General features: G+C 37.8%; 1 protein-coding gene across 4 annotated transcripts in view; it reads right to left on the minus strand.

The window, feature by feature from the left end:
• Positions 1-13,955, minus strand: part of LOC137250136 (G-protein coupled receptor moody) — a 173,595-nt gene that overhangs the window by 107,382 nt on the left and 52,258 nt on the right. The window contains exon 1 of one of the 4 annotated variants that reach the window (XM_067782466.1): positions 9,542-9,632. The exons of the other annotated variants lie outside the window; for them this stretch is intronic. The gene's annotated coding sequence lies outside the window, so the exon portion shown is untranslated. Of the gene's footprint in view, positions 1-9,541; positions 9,633-13,955 lie in introns of those variants that run through there. 4 annotated transcript variants of the gene reach the window in all.

Genomic DNA, 13,955 nt, shown 5'->3' on the forward strand with positions numbered 1-13,955 from the left:
CGACTTATACCGTGAATTACCAGCACAGTGGAAAATAAATAGTGATTTTTTATACAGTTAGTGCCTTTTTTATAGAAATAAAACACATGTTTCATTTGTTGCGCTACTTTAAAAATGAATATTGCGCAGTGTTTTTGTGCCGTGTATGTCAAAATTTTCATTTGCACCAATTTCGTCGTTTTATATTTGCGCATGGTTTTTGTATCATGTATGGGCCGTATAAGTTTAGTAAAGATATATCGATTTTTGCTCAAGTTATCGGGTTAACGGCCGAGCCGAGCGGAGGGACAGACCGTCGACTGTGTATAAAAACTGGGGGTGGCTTTAACCGATTTCGCCTATTTTCACAGAAAACAGTTATCTCCATAGAATCTATGCCCCTACCTATTATTTCACAGGGATTGGTAAATTTTTGTTCGACTTATGGCATTAAAAGTATTCTAGACGAATTAAATGAAAAAGGGCGGAGCCACGCCCATTTTGAAATTATCTTTTATTTTTTATTTTGTTGCACCATACCATCGGCCTTAGATTTCTTCGGAGGTTATCGCGCCTTACATTTTTTTTATATCATTACTGGAGATGAATGTTGACATAATTTACTTATATACTGTAAAGGTATTAAATTTTTTCCTAAAATTTGACTCTAAAAAAATTTTTTTTAAAAAGTGGGCGTGTTCGTCCCCCGATTTTGCTAATTTCTATTTAGTAATAGGAGTAACGTTCCTGAAAAATTTCATCATAATATATTCAACGACTGCCACACTACAGCTTGCAAAACTTTTAAATTACCTTCTTTTAAAAGTGGCCGGTGCCACGCCCATTGTCCAAAATTTTACTAATTTTCTATTTTGAGTCATGAGGTCAACTCACCTACCAAGTTTCATTGCTTTATCCGTCTTTGGTAATGAATTATCGAACTTTATCGGGTTTTCCAAATTTTCGATATCGAAAAAGTGGGCGTGGTTGTAGTCCGATTTCGTTCATTTTAAATGGTGATCTGAGATGAGTGCCCAGAAACCTACATACCAAATTTCATCAAGATACCTCAAAATTTACTCAAGTTATCGTGTTTACGGACCGACGGACATAGCTGAATGAATTTCTTTTTTCACCCAGATCATTTTGATTTTATGCGAACAAAATTAATATACTGTGTGAGCTCTGCTCGGTTGAGTATAAAAATATTAAAATAGGCGAAAAGCTACCTATGAGCCAAATTTCAAACAAATCCCTCAATAAATAAACCTGTTACCTATGTACCAAATTTCAAGCAAGTCGCTCAATAAATATTTTTTTTTTTGGATAGGTCGGTCCTGGTCAACTTCCCGGAAAAAAATTTCCTCATTATCAACCCAAGCCACAAACTACGTATTTATCAAGCAAACCGCCCAATAAAAACATTTTTTTGGGCGAGGTCGGTTCTGGTTCCCTTACCTGAAACAAAGTTACTTTCTTATTAACCCAAGCCATAAGATTTCCACGAACAAAATTTCAAGCATATCTTTCGATAAAAAAAAACTTCTCCATATTCAAACCTAAGAAAAAAACTAAGTATGTACGTAGCATGCAAACCGCTCAATAAATATATTTGCCCCTGAACCACTTCATGGAAAAAAATTTTCTTATTATTAACCCAAGTCATAAGCTAGGTACAAATGTACCAAATTTCAAGCAAAGCGGTAAAAAAAAACATTTTTTTGGGCGAGGTCGGTTCTGGTTCCCTTACCTGAAACAAAGTTACTTTCTTATTAACCCAAGCCATAAGATTTCCACGAACAAAATTTCAAGCAAATCTTTCGATAAAAAGAACTTCTCCATATTCAAACCTAAGAAAAAAACTAAGTATGTACGTAGCATGCAAACCGCTCAATAAATATATTTGCCCCTGAACCACTTCATGGAAAAAAATTTTCTTATTATTAACCCAAGTCATAAGCTAGGTACAAATGTACCAAATTTCAAGCAAAGCGGTCAAAAAATAATTTTTTTGGGATAGGTCGATCCCTGGTTCACTTTCCGGAAAAAAAGTTCTCCAAATGTTAATCATAGCCTAAAGCTATCTATGTACCAAATTGCAACCAAATCGCCAAAGAAATAAGGCATCCAAACTGGAATTTTCGCCCGACTGCCAGCGTAGTGAACCACAAAACTCCTTCGAATTGTGCGTGCATCTGTGCTTGCCCACTAAGTTGCATGTTTTGTGCATTTAAATGCACACTTAGAGTTTTGTGTAATATTGTGCCACACAAATACATAACACAAAAACAATTCGAGCTCAGCGAAGTATTTATAAATTTGTGTTTCGTATTGTGCATTGTAAAGTCGAAGCTCGCGCCGTTATTTCTTTTTTTGGGAACTAACGCCCGCGGGTTGTATTTAATTTTTTGTTACCATTTATAACTTACTATAAACATTTATATGCTCAAATTAGAATAAAATGGAAACAAACATTGTAATATAGCACAAAATAATAAATATAAAATATAACAAAGGTAGAATAAAACAAAATAATACAAATAAAATGAAATTAAATAAAACAATAGCAAAGAAATAAATTTAAAATAAAATAAAAAACAAAATGATGTAAATATAAAAGGGCTATACATGAAGGGTAAATTTCATTTTGTTCGGAAACTAAAGAAGTTTGACCTCTGAAATTTGGCATACATGTTTTCTGAGCGCTTCCCAACGAAAATTAATCAGTTTGGTTGTTATAAACCATTTATAAGTAGTTTGTGATTAAGTTACTATGGTAATAACATCAATATTTACACCTTCACAACATATGCTTATATAACTACACACGTTAATATGTATGCAGCCACAAACCATTATTTTAATTTATTTAGATTTGGGCATTGTTGTATAAATTAATAAGTTATTTTTTTACTTTCCGTGATGTTAATAACACTAACGAATGAAAAAGGAAAACGGTAGTTTTTTATTCAACAACCTGCGGTGCTTGTTTTTTAAACGGTTATATTCATTCAGTTTTTATTCTGCTGCGGAAGTACAGGACTAAGGGCGCAAAGGGCGGTTGGTCATAGGCGCGGATGCAAATGCGCACCTCAATGCATGGGGAGGAGCAGTTACGAACGAGGGAGCATCCCCCTGAAGAGGGTAAAGAAGGAAGGACACTTTAGAAACCCTAGGTCAACGACCTGGACTAAATTCCAGAAACATGTAGAAACAAAACTGGGACAACCAAACTGGAGGAGTCTAATGAATTCCTAACAAGGACGCTTATGACTGCGTATAATAAAGCTTGCCGTCTAAGAAGATTCAGAGGAAAAGCAAAGCCGCCATGGTGGAGCTGAGTCTTCTAAGAAGACAGGTAAAAGAAATGTTTAAGCTAGCAAAGACCGCGGAAAGCGAGGGGTGTCGGGACGAGTACAGGGATCTACTGAGGATCTACAAGCGTGAAATTTCTTGGGCGAAGAGAATCTCATGGAAAAGTTTCTGTACGGAAATAGAGTGCTCCAGCGAAACAGCACCGTTGAAAAAATTCCTAGCAAGGGGAAACATAGTTTAGGGACTAATAAAGGAAGAGAATTGGGGATGGTCACGTAATAGTGAGGAATCCCTTGAGGCGCTTTTCTATACACATTTCCCATCGGGAGATGGTTTAGAAGAGCCAGCAGACAGCACTCACACTTCGATCACGGAATGGGCAGTGCCGGTATATTCCAGAGAGCTGCAATTATTCATCTTTTAAGGTTATTAGTGGACTAACCAAAAAATGATTATTAGTGCGTATGCAAACAAAGAACGTCAAGCACTTATATGCACGAACACACCTTTACATAGTGTAAGGAATTTACTTGCAAATCCTCTTATTTGCAATCCTCTGCTGAGTTCGTATCACTAAACTGTTGAATAAATAATTCCAATATTGAATAATGGAAAAATGGCCTTTATTAAAGTACTTCACAATAACACTTATACTTTGCTACTCGCTGGCTTAATAACCAAACTGATTGATAACTCAAATTAAACTCTACTATTGGCCGCCAGATCGCGTGCTTAATCAATAACTGATTGATTGCCCAACTCAAACTGAATTACAGCGCCTCTACATCTGTTGCCTTTTATACTCTTTGGTTTCCTTGTTCGCATTTTTCTAGAATCTACTAGCAATGTCCATGAGCTCTCATCTATAACTAAATTTGCACAATTTTATACATCTTTTAGGCGCTTCCAGAATCTACTAGTCCAGTAGCTCTCACACTTCTCAGATATATGCATGTGTTAGTGCATTGACTCTCCGCTGCTCGTAGTCGAAGGTCATTGCCAAAAATTACCTTTGCGGGAGTTTGGCCCGTTGTGTCATGTACTGCCGATCGGTAGGCCATCAAGAATAATGATATGTGTGTATCCCAGTCCTTATGGTACTTGTCTACTACTTTCCTTAAATGCTCCTCCAATGTTCTATTGAAACGTTCCACCAAACCATCGAACTGAGGATGCAATGCAGTTGTCCGTGTTTTTCGAATGCCCAACTTCTTGCACATTTCTTGGAACACAGCTGATTCAAAATTCCTGCCTTGGTCAGAATGTAACTCCATTGGCACACCATACCTTGCAACCCATTCGTTTTTAACCACTTCTGCTACTGTTTCTGCTTCTTGGTTTGGGATTGGGTATACCTCTGGCCATTTACTGAAATAATTCATAACCACCAGTACGTATTTGTTTCCGCGGTTGCTAGTAGGAAATGGACCTGCGACATCCATGGCGATCCTTTCAAATGGTGCACCTGAAATATACTGCTTCATCTGGCCATGACTTCGGGTTTTGGGCCCTTTCGCTCTGTTGCATACCTCGCAATTGGCAATCCACTCGGTGACCGACTGACGGCAACCAACCCAATAGAATCTCTGCTTAATTTTCTCGAGTGTCTTCGTGATTCCAAGATGACCTCCACTTGGACCATTGTGCAGCTCGCTGGGCACGTCAGGAATCCTCTTTCTGGGAACAACTATCAGTTTCTTCTTGCATTGACCATCCTCACTCTCCCATACTCGATGCAAGCAACCGGATATCAATTCTAAACTGTTCCACTGTGCCCAATATGACTTCGCAATGGGACTCTCTGCTGACATCTCCTCTCTGCTTGGTCTTTCGTTTCGTTCGAGCCCTTGCATAACATGTGACAGATCTGTGTCTTTTAGCTGACACTTTCTTAGTTGTTCCTTGTCCCATTCATCCCTACACGTTATAGTCATTAGCCGGACATCTATAACGTCTTCTTTAGCCTCTGCCTTTGAACAGTGCTTGCATTCCAAACTACATGGCCTTCGTGACATTGCATCGGCATTTCCATGGGTACTACCTTTTCGATGCTCAATGGAAAAGTCATAGCTTTGTAGTCGCTCGATCCACCGTGCCAATTGTCCTTCCGGATTACGGAACTGCAGAAGCCATTCAACGCTGCGTGATCTGTCCTGACACGGAATCGCTGGCCGTAGAGGTATTTGTGAAAATGTTTAATGCACTCTACCAATGCCAACAGCTCTCTCCGCGTAACACAGTAGTTCCTCTCTGGTTTTCCAATCGAACGGCTGTAATATGCAACTACCTTCTCCTGTCCATCGACCAGTTGTGATAAAACGCCTCCTATAGCATATCCACTCGCATCTGTATCTAGAATAAATGTTGTTCCTGGAATCGGATATGCTAACATTAGGGCAGTGCACAAACGCTCCTTCAATGTTTGGAAAGCCACTTCTTGCTCCTTCTTCCATTCAAAAGCTTTATTTTTTCTTGTAAACTCATGGAGGCTATGGGATACGCTGGAAAAATTTGGTACAAATCGGCGGTAATATGTGCACAGCCCAAGGAAACTTCTTAATTCATGTAGGTTCTGTGGTCTTGGCCAATCCTTTACTGCCTCTATCTTTTCGTTCGCAGTGCAGATGCCCTCTGTCGTTACCTTGTGACCCAAATAATTTACTTCCTTTTTAAACAGCGCACGGGTCGTTCTTAAAAAACATGACCATTCTGAATTTTGTAATTTTTAAAAATTAAGTTGGCCAAATATGTTTATAATTGGCCTCATGTGGTTACGGATGGTATCAACAATAGGAATCCATAACCAGCAGTATTTTTTTTTAATTTATGGAGTTTTTACAGATAAAAACATGAAGAAACCAATGCACTTTCATCCACTCTGTTACCTAAATTAAATACGAAATAAAAAAACATCAACAATTGAAAATTAAATTCTTTTTATTGTTTTTCCCCAGGAAAGATAATTCATTTTAATTTATTATATAAAAAATATACTAATATACTACATCGTTGATCCGTTTTACAACTTTGTATTGGCCTTCCCAGTTACTCTGCAATTTCGGGGACAAACCTTTCTTTCGTTGTGGGTTGTATAGCAGCACCAAATCTACTTCCTGAAACCCTTCCGAATCAATTGCTTTATCGTACCTTGCTTTCATTTTGTCACTCATAATCTTTGCTCGTTGCGTTGCCAGATCGTGTATCTCTCTCAGCTCTTCTTCCAAGACACCAGTGGATTTCTTGACATTCCTCTCCGCATCGGCATCTATCCCATACTTCAAATCAGCTCGCAGTCGAAGGTCATTGCCAAAAATTACCTTTGCGGGAGTTTGGCCCGTTGTGTCATGTACTGCCGATCGGTAGGCCATCAAGAATAATGATATGTGTTTATCCCAGTCCTTATGGTACTTGTCTACTACTTTCCTTAAATGCTCCTCCAATGTTCTATTGAAACGTTCCACCAAACCATCGGACTGAGGATGCAATGCAGTTGTCCGTGTTTTTCGAATGCCCAACTTCTTGCACATTTCTTGGAACACAGCTGATTCAAAATTCCTGCCTTGGTCAGAATGTAACTCCATTGGTACACCATACCTTGCAACCCATTCGTTTTTAACCACTTCTGCTACTGTTTCTGCTTCTTGGTTTGGGATTGGGTATACCTCTGGCCATTTACTGAAATAATTCATAACCACCAGTACGTATTTGTTTCCGCGGTTGCTAGTAGGAAATGGACCTGCGACATCCATGGCGATCCTTTCAAATGGTGCACCTGAAATATACTGCTTCATCTGGCCATGACTTCGGGTTTTGGGCCCTTTCGCTCTGTTGCATACCTCGCAATTGGCAATCCACTCGGTGACCGACTGACGGCAACCAACCCAATAGAATCTCTGCTTAATTGTCTCGAGTGTCTTCGTGATTCCAAGATGACCTCCACTTGGACCATTGTGCAGCTCGCTGAGCACGTCAGGAATCCTCTTTCTGGGAACAACTATCAGTTTCTTCTTGCATTGACCATCCTCACTCTCCCATACTCGATGCAAGCAACCGGATATCAATTCTAAACTGTTCCACTGTGCCCAATATGACTTCGCAATGGGACTCCCTGCTGACATCTCCTCTCTGCTTGGTCTTTCGTTTCGTTCGAGCCCTTGCATAACATGTGACAGATATGTGTCTTTTAGCTGACACTTTCTTAGTTGTTCCTTGTCCCATTCATCCCTACACGTTATAGTCATTAGCCGGACATCTATAACGTCTTCTTTAGCCTCTGCCTTTGCACAGTGCTTGCATTCCAAACTACATGGCCTTCGTGACATTGCATCGGCATTTCCATGGGTACTACCTTTTCGATGCTCAATGGAAAAGTCATAGCTTTGTAGTCGCTCGATCCACCGTGCCAATTGTCCTTCCGGATTACGGAACTGCAGAAGCCATTTCAACGCTGCGTGATCTGTCCTGACACGTAATCGCTGGCCGTAGAGGTATTTGTGAAAATGTTTAATGCACTCTACCAATGCCAACAGCTCTCTCCGCGTAACACAGTAGTTCCTCTCTGGTTTTCCAATCGAACGGCTGTAATATGCAACTACCTTCTCCTGTCCATCGACCAGTTGTGATAAAACGCCTCCTATAGCATATCCACTCGCATCTGTATCTAGAATAAATGTTGTTCCTGGAATCGGATATGCTAACATTGGGGCAGTGCACAAACGCTCCTTCAATGTTTGGAAAGCCACTTCTTGCTCCTTCTTCCATTCAAAAGCTTTATTTTTTCTTGTAAACTCATGGAGGCTATGGGATACGCTGGAAAAATTTGGTACAAATCGGCGGTAATATGTGCACAGCCCAAGGAAACTTCTTAATTCATGTAGGTTCTGTGGTCTTGGCCAATCCTTTACTGCCTCTATCTTTTCGTTCGCAGTGCAGATGCGCTCTGTCGTTACCTTGTGACCCAAATAATTTACTTCCTTTTTAAACAGCGCACGGGTCGTTCTTAAAAAACATGACCATTCTGAATTTTGTAATTTTTAAAAATTAAGTTGGCAAAATATGTTTATAATTGGCCTCATGTGGTTACGGATGGTATCAACAATAGGAATCCATAACCAGCAGTATTTTTTTTTTAATTTATGGAATTTTTACAGATAAAAACATGAAGAAACCAATGCACTTTCGTCCACTCTGTTACCTAAATTAAATACGAAATAAAAAAACATCAACAATTGAAAATTAAATTCTTTTTATTGTTTTTCCCCATTAAAGATAATTCATTTTAATTTATTATATAAAAAATATAAAAATAACAAAAAATAACACATAATGTCACCCATATTAATTCAAATTTCATTTTGGTGAACTAAGTTAATGATAAATAAAATATTAAATAGTTTAATACTGGTTAATTATTTTTAATGACTTTAGGCCAGTGTACCTTATTAAATTACACTCATATAATAAATCTAATGACTTAGCCTTATTTCTTAATTAAAGAAAAGTAGATGGTAACAGAGGCGACTTAACGTAACAGAGCAGACACTGTTACTGAGGCACTGTACTATTTAAGTATCCGCTATTACCATCACTTTTTTTACAAAGTAGATTATTAATTTTGTGCTTCTAATATATCTATTGTATGGTTGAAATTGTAGTAAATTCGACCACCTTTCAATTTTATGTTCGCATTTTCCAGGATTTTAATTACTGCTTCTTTTTTTATATACGAAATGTCATTTTCTTGAATCCTGAATTTTGCACTTGTGCTGTCATTCGAACGTAGAAAAATTACCTTGATATAACCATCTTCATCAACACACGTTTGTGCTATACAAACGTATCTATAAGTTATACTTTTTCCTAACACTTGAATTAGTAAAAATGTCCCATTCATAATTCCATTCTTATTTTCAATATCCGTATTTTCTTTTTCACTTTCATCTTCTGACGACGACGGGTTATAGACTTCTTTATAAAATAATTTTTTTTGAGTAGTTTTTCCTTCTTCTATTCTGATTAAATTAGTTTTATATACTTTGCTTTCAAAACAGCTACAAAATCCTCGTGGAATGTTGCTACAAAAGCAACAAACATCACGATATAAAACAGTACCCTGAATTTTAGTCATAAGTTGGTGGAGACGCATGGTACCTGTCAGTAATGGTATATTGGACGGAAGTGTCTTCTTGATGCAATCAGTTGCCGCTTTATCAATTAGAAATAATTTTATTGTTGTTTCTTTTTGTACCTGTTCAAAAAACTGCTGGCTGTTCATGATGTCTGCTCCGTGTGCGACCATTCTATCAGCAACTATTTTTAGCACTCCACCAATCCCATCGGCTGCTCCTTTACCATGAGCTGCTTCAAAAAAATTCCACGTTGCTAGCTGAAATCCATTTTCAAAAAGCTTTATTCCGAAAAGGTAAAAATTTTGTTTTTGTCTATACTGAGTGCAGGGCCCGTCTGAGAAAATATGAATTGTGTTAACATCCTTTTTTGAATTTCTTATCAAATCAAATGAGCCCATATTGCGCTGGGACTGTGTTCGTTACAGGCTGATATGGTACAAAAAGAAAAAGGATTATTTTCACCTGAAAAATATAATATAAGATTGATAGGTGTACAAAAAGAATGGGGTAAGTTCACCTTACATGAGAAATATAATACCCCTGTATGTAGTGTGATCTGGTTACGCGAAGATCCAAAATGATGGCTTTGGATTTCCTGACCCATTTTACAACTATAGTTCTCACTGAAGTCGACGTGTAATACAGCCTCATTGGTTTTTAATTGATCGATACAGCTGCGATATGCTCTATGTTGAGTGCGAATATTAAATATATGTTTTTTAAAAACTTGTAATTGAGAACTAAATTTCTCTGCTAATAACGATGTTGTTGTGGTATGCTCAACTCGTATCATTTTAATAGCAACAGTTACTTTTTCATTTTTTTGGAACCGCTCTTCTTTTCGAATCCATTCTTTCCAGGCTACTTCAGATTCATTTTGAATACTTAAAGTGCAAGTTTTATTTTTGCATGAGGTGCATTCATTGTACATGCATCTTTTGCTGTTCATATCGCAAACTACAGACATTAATAATTCATTTAAATTGCTAACATGAATTGCATTAATTTGTTTCAAAGCGGACAATTTGAATTCAAAGTTTACATGGAGTTTGCATGCAACTGTTGGTGAAACCACATAAAATGGACGATGAGCAGCAAAATATGAATAAGAATACCGACCTCCTTCAGACTTATACTTTTTGTAGATATTCTATAAGGTATCAAGAAGATATCGTTTTTGTAATTTCTGTTTTAATTTAGTTCTAGTTTCTTTCTTGCCAGCAGTGGCGCGACTTATGTCATCTCTTTCGTAAAAACGTTGCAGACTTAAGATATCGTCGTTTGGTTTTGTTTTTGAAAAACTCTTACGTACTCTTGTTAAATTGAACACATCGCGATGAAATTGCATTTTTAGCTTGTATTTCCGAATAAGTTTATTGCTCAAAATTGATTTAAATCCTTCTTTTTGGCTCTTTGTTCGCAATTCCGCATACCTATTTTTTAACCCTTCAGTTAGTGTGGCATATTTCAGTAAATTTTTTTTAACAGTTTCAACTCCAACACCTCGTACATTTGGCAAACATGTGTTTTTTAGCTCGTTGGTTTTTGAAAGTGGGCTTAACGCTGAACTGATAATATTAACTTTTTTGGATCGCTGTCTCTGCTTCTTCAATTTCTCAACTTTTTTTTTTAACTTATTAACTTCGACTTGCTATTTGATATTCTTCCTATGTACTTTTGCTTTTTCCATACGCATTTTTTTACGGCCACAGACGACATTTCGAACCTGCTCTGTAGAAGGCGACGATGGTGGTGTAATATCGATGACGGCTTTAAATTTTTTTACAGTTTCACGATAGTTTTTTTTATTTGTGCGCCATTTTCTTCTTGCTAACCTAGCCTCTCTAATTTTCATATCACTTATAAGTCTTTTTTTATTATGATACCTTTCCAAATCTTTCTTCTTATTTTCTTCAACTTTCTCCTTATTAAGCTTCCTTTTTTCCCTATATCGGCGTTGTTTTTCCGCTGCAGATAATGGTTTATTCTTGCCCATTTTCTGAGAAACAAATAGCAAATTTAAGCATAATTGTACACTCTGTTACTTTTGAGTCCCTTCTGTTACTTTTTAATAAGTCACGAGTGGACCGGTAACAGAGGGGACAAATTAACTCAAAAATACCATATTTTAGCTTTTTATTCGAATTTTGGAGAATTTATTTGTCCACTTAATTAATGTACATAAAATATTTATAAAAAAATTATAAAATAAATAAAAAATCACTTTACTCACCGTTTTTCAACAGTAACAGAGTTGACACTGAATAAGGGTACGTACCCGGCATACAATTGGGTTCCTTACTCAACAACGCACTAAACAAGACTGAACAGTTCAAAACACATTTTGTTGATTTTAGCTAAGTTATGATGGAGAAGCATAAGAGAAATATACGCGTCATAACGTTTAACAAAAATTTTTCAATAAAATGAGTGGACGTAACAGAGGGGACCAAAACCTGGGGACAAAAATTTTCTTCATAAAAATTATACAAAAAAATTATTTTTCATCATTCTTTTCTATATATGGTATTAATATACACAAACTGAATAACAAAAATTGTAAATATTATTTTTTTTCAATTTTATTTCAACTGAAAATAACTATTAAATTTTTATAAATTGGCTCGGGACACAGGTTTTTGCTAAACCTTTGACATTGAAAATATTTTTTAAGTTATTTTCAGATAATTAATTATTTTTTTTTATAATATAGTTACGTAGAATCGATAATAATTTATAAAAATGCAGATATTTTTCTATTTTTTTTTGGAGAAACAAAATATAAAATAGTAAAGTCTGGGGACACCAATTGGCCATGTTTTTTAAGAATGACCCGCACACTTTTTGGGACTTAACTTCAGACCAGCGCCAGCTATTCTTTGGAAAACTTCCTCCAAGTTCCTAAGATGTTCATCAAAATTCTTGCCCAATACGATGATGTCGTCCAGGTACACCAAGCATGTTTTCCAATGTAGTCCTTTCAGTACCTGGTCCATGAGTCTCTCAAAAGTAGCTGGTGCATTACAAAGTCCAAAAGGCATCACTGTAAATTGCCAAAGACCATCACCGACACTGAAGGCTGTTTTCTCTTTATCTTCCTCTTTCACCTCTACTTGCCAGTAGCCGCTTTTCAAGTCCAGCGTGGAAAACCATTTCGTACCAGATAGCGAGTCCAGAGTGTCGTCAATTCTTGGCAATGGGTAGCTATCCTTTTTCGTTACGTCATTCAACTTCCGGTAGTCCACGCAAAACCTCATTTTTCCATCCTTCTTCTTTACAAGTACTACCGGTGAGCTCCATGGACTAGCTGATGGTTCGATGACGCCGCTGTCGCTCATTTCTTGTATGATTTGACTCACAACTTCCCGCTTCGCCAGTGGAATACTACGTGGAGCTTGACGGATCGGCCTGGCATCTCCAGTGTCAATTTGATGTTTCACAACGTTGGTGCGGCCTGGTTTGAAACCATCCTGGTCAAAGATGTTCGCGTACTTTAGGAGCAGTTATTTTGCCTTACTCTGATAGGCTTCCTCTAGCCCTTGCGTCCATGCCGAGATGTCGTTTGAAAGATCAGTATTACTAGATGAAACGTGTTCCTTGAGCTGTTCACAGTTAATAACTACTTCGGCCTCTTGGCATCTACCCAAAATAGTTCCTTTGGTCAAATTGAATGGTGACTTCAACGTATTGAGTACTCTTACCGGAATACGTCCATCTTGTTTTGTCATAGCCAGGGTTTTTCCTACAAGTATGTTCAGTGCTGATTTATTTGCTGCTTCGACAACCCAAAATTTGTTTGTCCCACAATCTCCATCAACCTTTGCCCAGATGACTGCTTCTGATTTTGGTGGTATTTGCTGACTCTCTTCCATCAGCACTCGTTTACTGTTGTAGCCTCTCTCGTAGCCGAAATTAAGTGGCACATCCATGTTCTTATATCGCATCGTTTTGCATTGCATGTCGATCTTGATGCCCTGGTCGATTAAGAAGTCCACTCCAATTATGATTTCATCAACAATCTCTGCCACTATAAAATTGTGTACTACCGTGACGTTCCCAATTGCGACTTCACATGATACTTCTCCTAGAACCGTGCTGTCTTCTCCAGTGGCTGTACGCAATCTTGCTCCATGCAATGGTCTTACCTTCTTGTTGACTAAATCCGCTCGAATGATGGAATGAGATGCACCCGTATCTATAGTCAGTAAACGTTCCTTTCCATCCACATGTCCTCCGACAGTAAGATTGTTTGACCTTCTTCCAATTTGTGAGATAGAGATTATGGGGCATTCAATTGAGGGAGCCAGCTGTCGCCCCTTGCGGCTGACTCGCTTTAGTTTAACAATTGAGTAGACTTGGAGATTTGCTCATCTCCTTCAGCTCTGCGTTTACGGCCACCCACATTGTTGGAGCTATTGGGACCGCTGCTGCAATGTCGTGCAATATGACCTGGGTTGCCGCACTTGAAACATTTAATAACTCCGGCATTTTTATGTTGTGATCCCTTCAGTGCTTCCAAAATTGTGTCTACCC

The sequence above is a fragment of the Eurosta solidaginis genome, chromosome 4 (assembly GCF_040869045.1).
Source record: "Eurosta solidaginis isolate ZX-2024a chromosome 4, ASM4086904v1, whole genome shotgun sequence".
In the NCBI taxonomy this organism is placed as follows: domain Eukaryota; kingdom Metazoa; phylum Arthropoda; class Insecta; order Diptera; family Tephritidae; genus Eurosta; species Eurosta solidaginis.